The sequence below is a fragment of the Chanodichthys erythropterus genome, chromosome 20 (assembly GCF_024489055.1).
Source record: "Chanodichthys erythropterus isolate Z2021 chromosome 20, ASM2448905v1, whole genome shotgun sequence".
NCBI classification, from domain to species: Eukaryota; Metazoa; Chordata; class Actinopteri; order Cypriniformes; family Xenocyprididae; genus Chanodichthys; species Chanodichthys erythropterus.
The window spans coordinates 7036805-7050781 of NC_090240.1; the positions used below are offsets into that span (position 1 = coordinate 7036805).

The 13977-nt window shown below is 39.7% G+C and overlaps 1 protein-coding gene across 1 annotated transcript in view; it reads right to left on the reverse strand.

Moving 5' to 3' along the window:
• Positions 1-2997: 2997 nt before the first annotated feature.
• irf10 (interferon regulatory factor 10) overlaps positions 2998-13977 on the reverse strand; it is a 137894-nt gene continuing 126914 nt past the window's right edge. The window contains exons 10-11 of the transcript XR_010892860.1: positions 3098-3155; positions 2998-3012 (exon numbers count right to left, since the gene is read on the reverse strand). The gene's annotated coding sequence lies outside the window, so the exon portion shown is untranslated. The remainder of the gene's footprint in view (positions 3013-3097; positions 3156-13977) is intronic.

The following is a 13977-nucleotide window of genomic DNA, read 5'->3' on the forward strand; positions in this document are numbered from 1 at the left end:
AGATGTTGAGTTTTCTTTCCAAAATCGAATGACATCTGCGTCCGGGTTCTGTCTCGGGGATGAGAGGTAATTTTCAACTTCACCTTTGGCGTCTCCGGTAATGCGTTGCTGCTCGTTGAAGTATGACCCGAAGAGGCAAGCTCTTTTTGGTTCAGGCTCGGGATTCAGGTCAGCGGCGGGTGGTGTGTCGGTCTCGGGTGTCCCACTGGGAGCATTAATTTCCTCCGCTTCTTTTATGAGGAGGTCACGGATCTCCCCGAGTTTGTTGCATACAGACTCATCTCGGATTATCCATTCTGTCTTGAAATGGGGATCTAACACTGATGCTAAAATGAGATGTTTATCAGTATAGATAAACATTCCATAGCGAGTTGACACGTTGTTTGCCAATGTTTCTGCAAAAGCAGCGATGCCCATTGGAAGTGCAGAGTGAGTGTCATCGGTGAGCAGGGATTTTATTTCTGTGACAGCAGGCAGGATCATCCCAAGGTTCCCCAGCTCTTTCTGCATTTTTTCTGTGAGGTCTGCCAGAGGTGTCAGCACACTAACAAGGTGCGTAAGCTGGCGTACTTGATTCAGGGTGATGTTAGCAACATTAGACTTGAGTTTGTTTTGCCATAATGGGTCTTTTTGGAACAGCCGGATGACCGACTGAATCATCCGAAGCTGGCTGCTCCATCGAGTGGCGCAGGCATTTGTGGGACGGACCCCTAATTGATCTGTTTCAATTAGGTGCTCTTGCGTACACTTTTCACCAGCTTGCCGACTTTCACTAACAGCCTATTAATGTTGTCGTGCTCGTTAACGACATCTTTGATCGCCAGCTGAAGCATGTGAATGGGGCATCTTAGATGTAAATTTGACACAGTAAAGTACTGATTTATCATAGTGTCTACATTAGTTGTTATCACTTCCACATGGACTTGCGAGGGCGCCGGTGGTTCCTCATCCTCCTCTTCATGTTCAGCGCTGCTGCTGGCATCCGTGGTCACTTCACCTTCCACCTCCTCTTCAGTGCCAGGGAGGAGGTTAAACGCCTTGATCATGTTGCTGCCACTGTCAGTGACGACACGAATCGTTGCACGTTCCAATATTTCAGTACACTTTCATACTTTTGATAAATACGATCTGCGGTGTGGTGCCCTTGTATGTGCTCACAGCCCAACAAAACCGTGTTCCCCCGGAACGTCCCATCAATGAAACTGGCCACGATGCCAAGGAAGCTGTGCCCTCTTCTACTGGTCCAAATGTCCGCTGACAGAACGAGCCCATCACCATTCTGCAGTAGGTCTTGCAGTTTGGCTTCCATCTCTTGGAGCGAAATTGGAGCGAAATTGGAGCGGGAAATAGAGCGACGCTCTGTCCTTTTAAAAATGCCGCTCTGCGCTCAGTCTAAGACCCGCCCGCTCGCGCTCCCCGCTCGCTCCCGCTCCACTCCGCTCACATGCTCTGGTTGTGAGCAAGGCACATAATGCACGGAACACCTTTCTTGATTAAGTCATGTTGCTGGCATTTTGAAGTCTTGCGAAAGCATATGTGGCAAAGTATCTCAGTCTTTTTCATCTGTTTGCCTACAGATGAACAGCTTTCAGGATGACAGCTTTCAGAATGTTAGCAGAGCAAATGTGTAGTACAATATATGACTTCATTTCATCCACTGATTTTTTTGTTCATGCAGAAGTCATATGCTCTTTTGAGGTAAGTGCTGATGTGCTCTTTGTTGAAAGCGAGCATCACACTTTGTATTCAAGCCCAGCTATAATCAGTTTCGACCTGGTGAATTTTTATTTGGGTGTACTTTGATAAATGCAAAGTGAATTGCATGAGCCAAAATGTGATTGGTGGTACTGAGTGCTTCATTGGAGAGCATTTCACAAATAGGCAGTGGTGGTTCATCTCGACCTGCATTTCCTGGAAGAGTGAGCGCATAGTACAACACCGGTTTTGGCTGTTCTGGAATTTTTGACACTACACCACCAGTGGCATCAAGATAGAGGGACACAGGAGACTTACTTCGCAAGTGATGCACAAGAATGCTGATGAACAAATGAACAAATGAACAATGAACCGATTCACACTGAAATGCTGTATGTAGCCTGGTATTTTGACATATTTTTCGTCAACGTCCTTAAATATTGTCTGCATTAAGGATATTTCTAAGGATATTAAGGAGTGTTTAATGAAGTCATATTAACTGAAGAAGATCAGTATCAAAGGTCTAAGGCTGTTTTGATGGACACACACTGTTCCAGTTCAATAGCTTTTGAAAACACACTCACAACCTTTCAAAAGAAGTTGGGAAATATTTATATTAATGTAAAGAACAAATGAAAAGTGTTTAATGAAGTCATTTTATCTGAAAAAGTTCAGTATCAAAGGTCTAAGGCTGTTTTGATGCACACAGACAGTTCCAGTTCCACATAGTGTGCATTAGCGACATCTGGTGGTCAGACTTGTTTCTCCACCATATCTAAATCATCTAAATCACAGATCTATGGTTTGAAAAAGCACTTGACCAAAGCTTCGGAAGTCCGTGACATACGGAATCACTCTTGTCTTGAATCAGTTATATCTAATATAAACTAATCTCATCTAAATTAATTAATTTGTGCCTCGAAGCCTCGTTATCAACCGTCCCATCACTAGACTTAAGTATCATGGACAGTGAGTCTTTGTCACACTGTCAATCGAAACTTGCACTTTGTAGATGGTTCCTCAGATTAACGATGATGTCACAGCACTCCATAGAGGTAAGTGTGTTTGTTTGCTGTCGAGTTCTACAAAAAATTGTGTTGTACTTGGTGCTCATAACAGTCAGTAACGATAATAAAATTAAATGAGCCTTTTTTAATGCAGATTCACAAAGTTATTGAAAGCGGAAGTCCGAATGTGCGAATATAAAACCAACTTTACCGAAGTCTCTTTTCTCCGGTTCTTTCAGGATCACGTAGGCCATTAGATTAGCCGGTTGTCGTCGCCATCACGGTCAGGCTGCGATGTCACTTGATTGAACTGGTCAGAATCCCCAAGATTGAGCGATGTATTGCGCTTTCAGTGTTTTATTAAATAAATTATACATTGCGACATTATACTTCACCTGAGTGACTGAGCGAGGGGATTCAGACGACGACCGTGACGTCAGCAGCTCTGATTGGCTGAAAACAGTGAGCAACAAAATCTGATTGGTCACAGACCAAGTTGAAGAGACATTTGAATTCCGATAAGTTTAACCACTCTACATATTTTTTCGCATTACTTGTGCTGCTGGTGTGTTGTTTAATATAGATTTGTGTGTACGATTGTAAAATGATTCTGCCAGTGTAAACTTAATAAACATTTACACATATTTGGAAATTGTATAGGCTACACTGCATTTACTAAATGGGCTTGTAATGCATTCATACTGAAATAAATAGCACAAGTAATGAATTCCAAGGATGAAGAAGTAAACTTAAAAAATATACTCAAATTTAACATTAGATACACTACAACTTCAGGATTTTAAATAATGTATTTTTTAAATATACTTTCAGTGCATTGTTACAATGATCATTTTCAGCACACTGTTAAAATATACTTCAAATATATTTTTATAAAGTGCAAATAAATACACTTTTAAAATATAGCTGCAAGCAGCAATTCGGGGCCAAGCCCCAGTAGGGGCAGTAGCGCAATACGGAGCAGGAAGAGCAAAAACAGCAGAAATTGAATGTACATGCAAAACATCTGGTTCAGAAGGACAGGTGGAAATGAAATGAAAATCAATAGAAGTTCAGAGAACGAACACGGAATGAACTAAAATACTTGTATCTCATTGAAGAGGAATAAAGATTAGCACAATCCTTATTTGGATAAAAAAGGTATCAAAATGACTCATTACACACAATTGTATAAAGGAACCCCACACAAGATTCGAATCCACGACCTCCGGGTCCAAGGTCCATTTCTCATCTCATTGCACCACTGTGCAAGTGAATGTTTCCACACCTTCCGAAGTTTATTAGTTCATGTGAAAATGAACTCAAAATGAAGAATTCTTATAAAGCTGCACTTTAGATCATTCTGCAGCTCATCATGCTGTAGCGCAATACAGAGCAGGAAGAGGAAAAACAGCAGAAAATGAACAAACATGAAACAGCTGGTTCAGAATTACGGGCGAAAATGAACTCAGAACTTATGTACATAAGCTTAGATGAAAATGAACACAGCATGAAACAAAAAGCATTTATTTCTAATCCAAGAGGCAGTAAAGGAATCAAAACACACTATTTCATAAAACCGCTCCACCTGGGATTCGAACCCACTATCTTGGGGTGCAGAGCTCATCAGGTAACTGGCTGTACACATTGAGCTACTTGAGGATGCACATTCAACAATCTGTGGAAGAGAACTTTTAGTGTAAGAAAGAATTCACAAAAAAGCATTACTTAGCATGCTAACCATATTAGCATGCTAAGCTAACTTAATGCTAATGAAGCTCATGGTTAACTTGATAGCTGAAGAGCCACATTAAAGAGAATGACAACTGGTTAGCATGCTAAGCAATTAGCATGCTAAGCTAACTAGCATAAGACAACAAACACAAGCAAGGTCACATTCAGAGATGAATATCTTGGGAATGGTAGCGAATATCAAAAATCCATTCAGTCATTTCTGTGCGGCTCGGTCCAAAGATCACCTGAGCTGATTTTGGACAAAATTGGACAAAAATTGTAGGAGGAGTAGTGAAAAAATGGAATACTTTACTTTTCAAAATGGCCACTACTGTACTGGGTGGAGTCTTAATGTAAGATATTGAATGTGATCAGTATGAAGAGAGGAATCAGTTGTATTGACATTCATTTTTCTGGAACAAAGGGTTCAAAAGTTATAACCTTTACAAAAGTGAATATTTGAACTGGTGGTGGCGCTATAGACTTAGTCCTAGATACTCCAAAGTTGGTCAAATTACTTTTAATTACTATCACTACAAGCATGCCAAATTTGATAATTTTCATTCTTATGGTTCATTGATTACCATACAGGGGGAAGAAGAATAACTACGAATTTGGACATAAAGGAATTGCATGTGATAGCTTCAGATTAGACCAGTTTTAGGCAGAATGCCTAGAACAGACACAAGTTCTGCATCTTTTCCTGCCACAGTACCTCATGCGGTCTGGGCATGTGTCACACTGAGTTTCGAACCCACGATGCAGAGCATTCGGGATCCGTGGCGTAACACATTGAGCTAATCAGCCATGCAAGTTCATCAGTATGCTAAGCAGAGGTTTCAGTGTGAGAAAGAGTTCACAAAAAAAAAGCTTCATAGCATGTTAACCATATTAGTATGCAAAGTTATTTAATGCCAACTAAGTTTTGGTTAACCTGTTGACTGAAGACCACATTAGAAAGAATAGCAATAGTTTAGCATGCTAAGCAATTACTGTGCTAAGCTAACTAGCATAAGACAACAAACACAAGCAAGGTCACATTCAGAGATGAATATCTCGGAAATGGTAGTGAATATCAAAAATCTGTTCAGTCATTTCTGTGCGGCTCGGTCCAAAGATCATCTGAGCTGATTTTGGACAAAATTGACCAAAATTTGTAGGAGGAGTAGCGAAAAAACTGTTTTTCATTTACTTCAATATGGCAGACAGGTACATTTAAGGAAAATGGCAAATGATACATTGTCGGAATCGGCATAAGCCAGGGAATAAAATGACATGAAGCATACACATTTTGGAAAGTGTTTTCAAAAGTTATAAGCGTTTTTGAAATAATCATTACATCTGTGGAACAGTAGGTGGCGCTGTGCTGAAACTTCTCAGGTACCTTCACGACCTTCTAAAGGTCATACATACCAATTTTTGTGAAGATATGTCAAATTGTTTAAAAGATATCGCAATTTATGACAAAATTCAAAATGGCGGACACGTGATACATCCAATATTGACAGAATCGGTATCGTCGGATTCGGCATGATCCAAGGAATCCATAGACACCAAGATCTTGATTTTCTGACAAACTGTTCAAAAGTTATTGGCCAAAATAGCCATTTTTCATATCTCATGACCTGTAGGTGGCGCTGTTCCCAAGTTTGGCATAGACCCTCAGACCATGGTTCTGATGAAGCGTACCAATTTTTGTTTCGATTGCTCAAAGTTTGGCCGAGATACAGCCTCTATACTAATTTCGGGTCGACCTCGTTAACTTCGTGACATCATAACCTTTGAACAAAGATGAATAAAAAAAATCTGTTCAGTCATTTCTGTGCGGCTCAGTCCAAAGATAATCTGATCAAAGATTGGACAAAATTGGACAAATTTTGAAGGAGGAGAAGCGAAAAAAACAAATACTGTACTTTTCAAAATGGCCGCTACTGTAATGGGTGGAGACTTAATGTAAGAAGTTGAATAGCATCAGCATGAAGAGACGAATCAGATGAACTAAATTTAATTTTTCTATGACAAACAGTTCAAATGTTAAAACCGTTAGAATGTTGAAATTTTGAACTAGTGGTGGCGCTATAGAGTTGGTTCTAGAGACTCCAAATTTGGTCCAATCACTATTCATGAGCATCTCTACAACTGTGCCAAATTTCATCATTTTCTCATGTTCCGTTGATAGGGCTGCCATAGACTCCCATTCGGGAGGAAGAATAATAATAAATATAGCTGCAAGCAGCAATTCGGGGCCAAGCCCCAGAAGGGGCAGTAGCGCAATACGGAGCAGGAAGAGCAAAAACAGCAGAAATTGAATGTACATGCAAAACAGCTGGTTCAGAAGGACAGGTGGAAATGAAATGAAAATCAATAGAAGTTCAGAGAATGAACAGGGAATGAACTAAAAACACTTGTATCTCATTCAAGAGGAATAAAGATTAGTACAATGCTTATTTGGATAAAAAAGGTATCAAAATGACTCATTACACACAATTGTATAAAGGAACCCCACACGGGATTCGAACCCACGACCTCAGAGTCCAGTGTCCATTCCTCATCTCATTGCACCACTGTGCAGGTGAATGTTGGCACACCTGCCGAAGTTCATTAGTTCATGTGAAAATGAACTCAAAATGAAGAATTTTTATAAAACTGCACTGAATGTTATATTTAATAACTACTTTAGATCATTCTGCAGCTCATCATGCTGTAGCGCAATACAGAGCAGGAAGAGGAAAAACAGCAGAAAATGAACAAACATGAAACAGCTGGTTCAGAATTACGGGCGAAAATGAACTCAGAATGTACATAAGCTTAGATGAAAATGAACACAGCATGAAACAAAAAGCATTTATTTCTAATCCAAGAGGCAGTAAAGGAATCAAAACACACTATTTCATAAAACCGCTCCATCTGGGATTCGAACCCACTATCTTGGGGTGCAGAGCTCATCAGGTAACTGGCTTTAGACATTGAGCTACTTGAGGATGCACATTCAACAATCTGTGGAAGAGAACTTTTAGTGTAAGAAAGAATTTACAAAAAAGCATTACTTAGCATGCTAACCATATTAGCATGCTAAGCTAACTTAATGCTAATGAAGCTCATGGTTAACTTGATAGCTGAAGAGCCACATTAAAGAGAATGACAAGTGGTTAGCATGCTAAGCAATTAGCATGCTAAGCTAACTAACATAAGACAACAAACACAAGCAAGGTCACATTCAGAGATGAATATCTTGGGAATGGTAGCGAATATCAAAAATCAGTTCAGTCATTTCTGTGCGGCTCGGTCCAAAGATCACCTGAGCTGATTTTGGACAAAATTGGACAAAAATTGTAGGAGGAGTAGTGAAAAAATGGAATACTGTACTTTTCAAAATGGCCACTACTGTACTGGGTGGAGTCTTAATGTAAGATATTGAATGTGATCAGTATGAAGAGAGGAATCAGTTGTATTGACATTCATTTTTCTGGAACAAAGGGTTCAAAAGTTATAACCTTTACAAAAGTGAATATTTGAACTGGTGGTGGCGCTATAGACTTAGTCCTAGATACTCCAAAGTTGGTCAAATTACTTTTAATTACTATCACTACAAGCATGCCAAATTTGATAATTTTCATTCTTATGGTTCATTGATTACCATACAGGGGGAAGAAGAATAACTACGAATTTGGACATAAAGGAATTGCATGTGATAGCTTCAGATTAGACCAGTTTTAGGCAGAATGCCTAGAACAGACACAAGTTCTGCATCTTTTCCTGCCACAGTACCTCATGCGGTCTGGGCATGTGTCACACTGAGTTTCGAACCCACGATGCAGAGCATTCGGGATCCGTGGCGTAACACATTGAGCTAATCAGCCATGCAAGTTCATCAGTATGCTAAGCAGAGGTTTCAGTGTGAGAAAGAGTTCACAAAAAAAAAAAAAGCTTCATAGCATGTTAACCATATTAGTATGCAAAGTTATTTAATGCCAACTAAGTTTTGGTTAACCTGTTGACTGAAGACCACATTAGAAAGAATAGCAATAGTTTAGCATGCTAAGCAATTACTGTGCTAAGCTAACTAGCATAAGACAACAAACACAAGCAAGGTCACATTCAGAGATGAATATCTCGGAAATGGTAGTGAATATCAAAAATCTGTTCAGTCATTTCTGTGCGGCTCGGTCCAAAGATCATCTGAGCTGATTTTGGACAAAATTGACCAAAATTTGTAGGAGGAGTAGCGAAAAAACTGTTTTTCATTTACTTCAATATGGCAGACAGGTACATTTAAGGAAAATGGCAAATGATACATTGTCGGAATCGGCATAAGCCAGGGAATAAAATGACATGAAGCATACACATTTTGGAAAGTGTTTTCAAAAGTTATAAGCGTTTTTGAAATAATCATTACATCTGTGGAACAGTAGGTGGCGCTGTGCTGAAACTTCTCAGGTACCTTCACGACCTTCTAAAGGTCATACATACCAATTTTTGTGAAGATATGTCAAATTGTTTAAAAGATATCGCAATTTATGACAAAATTCAAAATGGCGGACACGTGATACATCCAATATTGACAGAATCGGTATCGTCGGATTCGGCATGATCCAAGGAATCCATAGACACCAAGATCTTGATTTTCTGACAAACTGTTCAAAAGTTATTGGCCAAAATAGCCATTTTTCATATCTCATGACCTGTAGGTGGCGCTGTTCCCAAGTTTGGCATAGACCCTCAGACCATGGTTCTGATGAAGCGTACCAATTTTTGTTTCGATTGCTCAAAGTTTGGCCGAGATACAGCCTCTATACTAATTTCGGGTCGACCTCGTTAACTTCGTGACATCATAACCTTTGAACAAAGATGAATAAAAAAAATCTGTTCAGTCATTTCTGTGCGGCTCAGTCCAAAGATAATCTGATCAAAGATTGGACAAAATTGGACAAATTTTGAAGGAGGAGAAGCGAAAAAAACAAATACTGTACTTTTCAAAATGGCCGCTACTGTAATGGGTGGAGACTTAATGTAAGAAGTTGAATAGCATCAGCATGAAGAGACGAATCAGATGAACTAAATTTAATTTTTCTATGACAAACAGTTCAAATGTTAAAACCGTTAGAATGTTGAAATTTTGAACTGGTGGTGGCGCTATAGAGTTGGTTCTAGAGACTCCAAATTTGGTCCAATCACTATTCATGAGCATCTCTACAACTGTGCCAAATTTCATCATTTTCTCATGTTCCGTTGATAGGGCTGCCATAGACTCCCATTCGGGAGGAAGAAGAATAATAAATATAGCTGCGAGCAGCGATGGCGGGCCCAAGCCCGGTGGCACCGCCACCCCGGTGGCTTCAGGGCAACTGTGCACAGCGGGCAATAGGCACTTAAAACGGTTAAACATCAAAGGACTATGTCAAATTCACTCTACATTTACTGCACTACAAGGTGCCGTTATAGAGCCCCTCCTCCCTGCCCATTTTCAAAGGATTACATGTGCCAAGTTTTAACATTATTCTGATTAATTTTGAAGCAAATCAGGTAAAAATAAGAGGGTGATCTCAATGTATGCTGAAAGTGACACATTTTCTGCTTCCAGTTGGTGGCGCTATGACTTTGAATCACAATAGTCAAATCCATGTGATCAGCCTTGTACAACGAAGACTGAGCCAAAGTTTCATCAAAATCAATTAATGTATGCAGAAGTTATAACACTTTGTTGCCCTTTTCTTGCCATAAATTCGTTGCCTCGCCACGGCCAAACCGTTTGAGATATCCAAAATCCGTTTGCAATTAAACAACTTCAATGTGTTCGCAACAAGTTAAAAAAAGCTTGGTGTAAATTGGATAAACCCTGTAGGAGTAGTAGTATAAAATTCATAGCCTGTTTTTTCAAAAAATTAACATTCAAACCAAAATAGCTGACTTCCTGTTGGTCGGAGCTAATGAATGTAAATTAGAAAATTGTCCGGCTTGATGAGAATAATATATGTACCGAGTTTGGTGACTGTAGGAAAAACTAACCCCCCACTTTTGTCAAAAGGTGGCGCTACTGAGCCCCTCCACCACGCCCATTTCTATGGCTTTGTCCATGTCTACTGGTTGACAATATTGATGTGTGTGTCGAGTTTCATGCAATTTGAAGCATGTTAAGAGCCTCAAAAACACTCAAGAATATTATTACAGTTTGACCTGTTGCCATGGCAACAATATTTCAAATATCAAAAATCCTGTCATAGGTCTACATCTGCTGTGTATTGACATTACACTGATGAAGTTTGAAGCAAATCAGGTAAAAATAAGAGGGTGATCTCAAAGCATTTTAAAAGTGATACACTTCTTGCTGCCATTTGGTGGCGCTATAACTTTGACTCACAATAGTTACATCCATGTGATCAGACTACTACAACCAACACACTCCTGAAGTTTCATAAACATCAATCAATGTATGTAGAAGTTATAACACATTTCCTGTTTCCCTTTTCTCGCCATAAATTCGTTGCCTCGCCACGGACAAACCGTTTGAGATATCCAAAATCCGTTTGCAATTAAACAACTTCAATGTGTTCGCAACAAGTTAAAAAAGCTTGGTGTAAATTGGATAAACCCTGTAGGAGTAGTAGTATAAAATTCATAGCCTGTTTTTTCAAAAAATTAACATTCAAACCAAAATAGCTGACTTCCTGTTGGTCGGAGCTAATGAATGTAAATTAGAAAATTGTCCGGCTTGATGAGAATAATATGTGTACCGAGTTTGGTGACTGTAGGAAAAACTAACCCCCCACTTTTGTCAAAAGGTGGCGCTACTGAGCCCCTCCACCACGCCCATTTCTATGGCTTTGTCCATGTCTACTGGTTGACAATATTGATGTGTGTGTCGAGTTTCATGCAATTTGAAGCATGTTAAGAGCCTCAAAAACACTCAAGAATATTATTACAGTTTGACCTGTTGCCATGGCAACAATATTTCAAATATCAAAAATCCTGTCATAGGTCTACATCTGCTGTGTATTGACATTACACTGATGAAGTTTGAAGCAAATCAGGTAAAAATAAGAGGGTGATCTCAAAACATTTCAAAAAGTGATACACTTCCTGCTGCCAGTTGGTGGCGCTATAACTTTGACTCACAATAGTCACATCCATGTGATCAGACTCCTATAACGAACACACTCGTGAAGTTTCATAAAGATCAATATATGTATTAAGACGTTATAACACATTTCCTGTTTCCTTTTTCTCGCCATAAATTCGTTGCCTCGCCACGGCCAAACCGTTCGAGATATCAAAAATCCCCTGGCAATTTTTAATCATCAGTGTCTTGACTTCATGCTGACCGAGTTTGGTGGCGATCGGATTAATCGTCTAGGAGGAGTATATCAAATTCCAGAGCATGCGTTTTTCAAACAACCCTTAATAGCTGACTTCCTGTTGGCGTGGCGATTAACTTAGAGCGCGAAAGTTGTTCGGCCTGATGAGGTCTATATGTGTACCGAGTTTCATACTAATACGTGCAAGCATGTTTAATATATGGACCAAATTTTCAGACTTTTTTCAAGGGGGCGCTGTCGAGCCCCCCTGCCACGCCCGGGTACCAGCCTCTCCGGCGTCCTAATGGCCGCGGATTCCAATGTGTGTGCCAATTTTCAAGAGTTTTTGAGCATGTTAAGGCCCCCAAAAAGCCCCGGAAGACGGAAAAAAAAAAAAAAAAATAATAAATATAGCTGCGAGCAGCGATGGCGGGCCCAAGCCCGGTGGCACCGCCACCCCGGTGGCTTCAGGGCAACTGTGCACAGCGGGCAATAGGCACTTAAAACGGTTAAACATCAAAGGACTATGTCAAATTCACTCCACATTTACTGCACTACAAGGTGCCGTTATAGAGCCCCTCCTCCCTGCCCATTTTCAAAGGATTACATGTGCCAAGTTTTAACATTATTCTGATGAATTTTGAAGCAAATCAGGTAAAAATAAGAGGGTGATCTCAATGTATGCTGAAAGTGACACATTTTCTGCTTCCAGTTGGTGGCGCTATGACTTTGAATCACAATAGTCAAATCCATGTGATCAGCCTTGTACAACGAAGACTAAGCCAAAGTTTCATCAAAATCAATTAATGTATGCAGAAGTTATAACACTTTGTTTCCCTTTTCTTGCCATAAATTCGTTGCCTCGCCACGGCCAAACCGTTTGAGATATCCAAAATCCGTTTGCAATTAAACAACTTCAATGTGTTAGCAACAAGTTAAAAAAAGCTTGGTGTAAATTGGATAAACCCTGTAGGAGTAGTAGTATAAAATTCATAGCCTGTTTTTTCAAAAAATTAACATTCAAACCAAAATAGCTGACTTCCTGTTGGTCGGAGCTAATGAATGTAAATTAGAAAATTGTCCGGCTTGATGAGAATAATATGTGTTCCGAGTTTGGTGACTGTAGGAAAAACTAACCCCCCCACTTTTGTCAAAAGGTGGCGCTACTGAGCCCCTCCACCACGCCCATTTCTATGGCTTTGTCCATGTCTACTGGTTGACAATATTGATGTGTGTGTCGAGTTTCATGCAATTTGAAGCATGTTAAGAGCCTCAAAAACACTCAAGAATATTATTACAGTTTGACCTGTTGCCATGGCAACAATATTTCAAATATCAAAAATCCTGTCATAGGTCTACATCTGCTGTGTATTGACATTACACTGATGAAGTTTGAAGCAAATCAGGTAAAAATAAGAGGGTGATCTCAAAGCATTTTAAAAGTGATACACTTCTTGCTGCCATTTGGTGGCGCTATAACTTTGACTCACAATAGTTACATCCATGTGATCAGACTACTACAATCAACACACTCCTGAAGTTTCATAAACATCAATCAATGTATGCAGAAGTTATAACACATTTCCTGTTTCCCTTTTCTCGCCATAAATTCGTTGCCTCGCCACGGCCAAACCGTTTGAGATATCCAAAATCCGTTTGCAATTAAACAACTTCAATGTGTTCGCAACAAGTTAAAAAAAGCTTGGTGTAAATTGGATAAACCCTGTAGGAGTAGTAGTATAAAATTCATAGCCTGTTTTTTCAAAAAATTAACATTCAAACCAAAATAGCTGACTTCCTGTTGGTCGGAGCTAATGAATGTAAATTAGAAAATTGTCCGGCTTGATGAGAATAATATGTGTACCGAGTTTGGTGACTGTAAGAAAAACTAACCCCCCCACTTTTGTCAAAAGGTGGCGCTACTGAGCCCCTCCACCACGCCCATTTCTATGGCTTTGTCCATGTCTACTGGTTGACAATATTGATGTGTGTGTCGAGTTTCATGCAATTTGAAGCATGTTAAGAGCCTCAAAAACACTCAAGAATATTATTACAGTTTGACCTGTTGCCATGGCAACAATATTTCAAATATCAAAAATCCTGTCATAGGTCTACATCTGCTGTGTATTGACATTACACTGATGAAGTTTGAAGCAAATCAGGTAAAAATAAGAGGGTGATCTCAAAACATTTCAAAAAGTGATACACTTCCTGCTGCCAGTTGGTGGCGCTATAACTTTGACTCACAATAG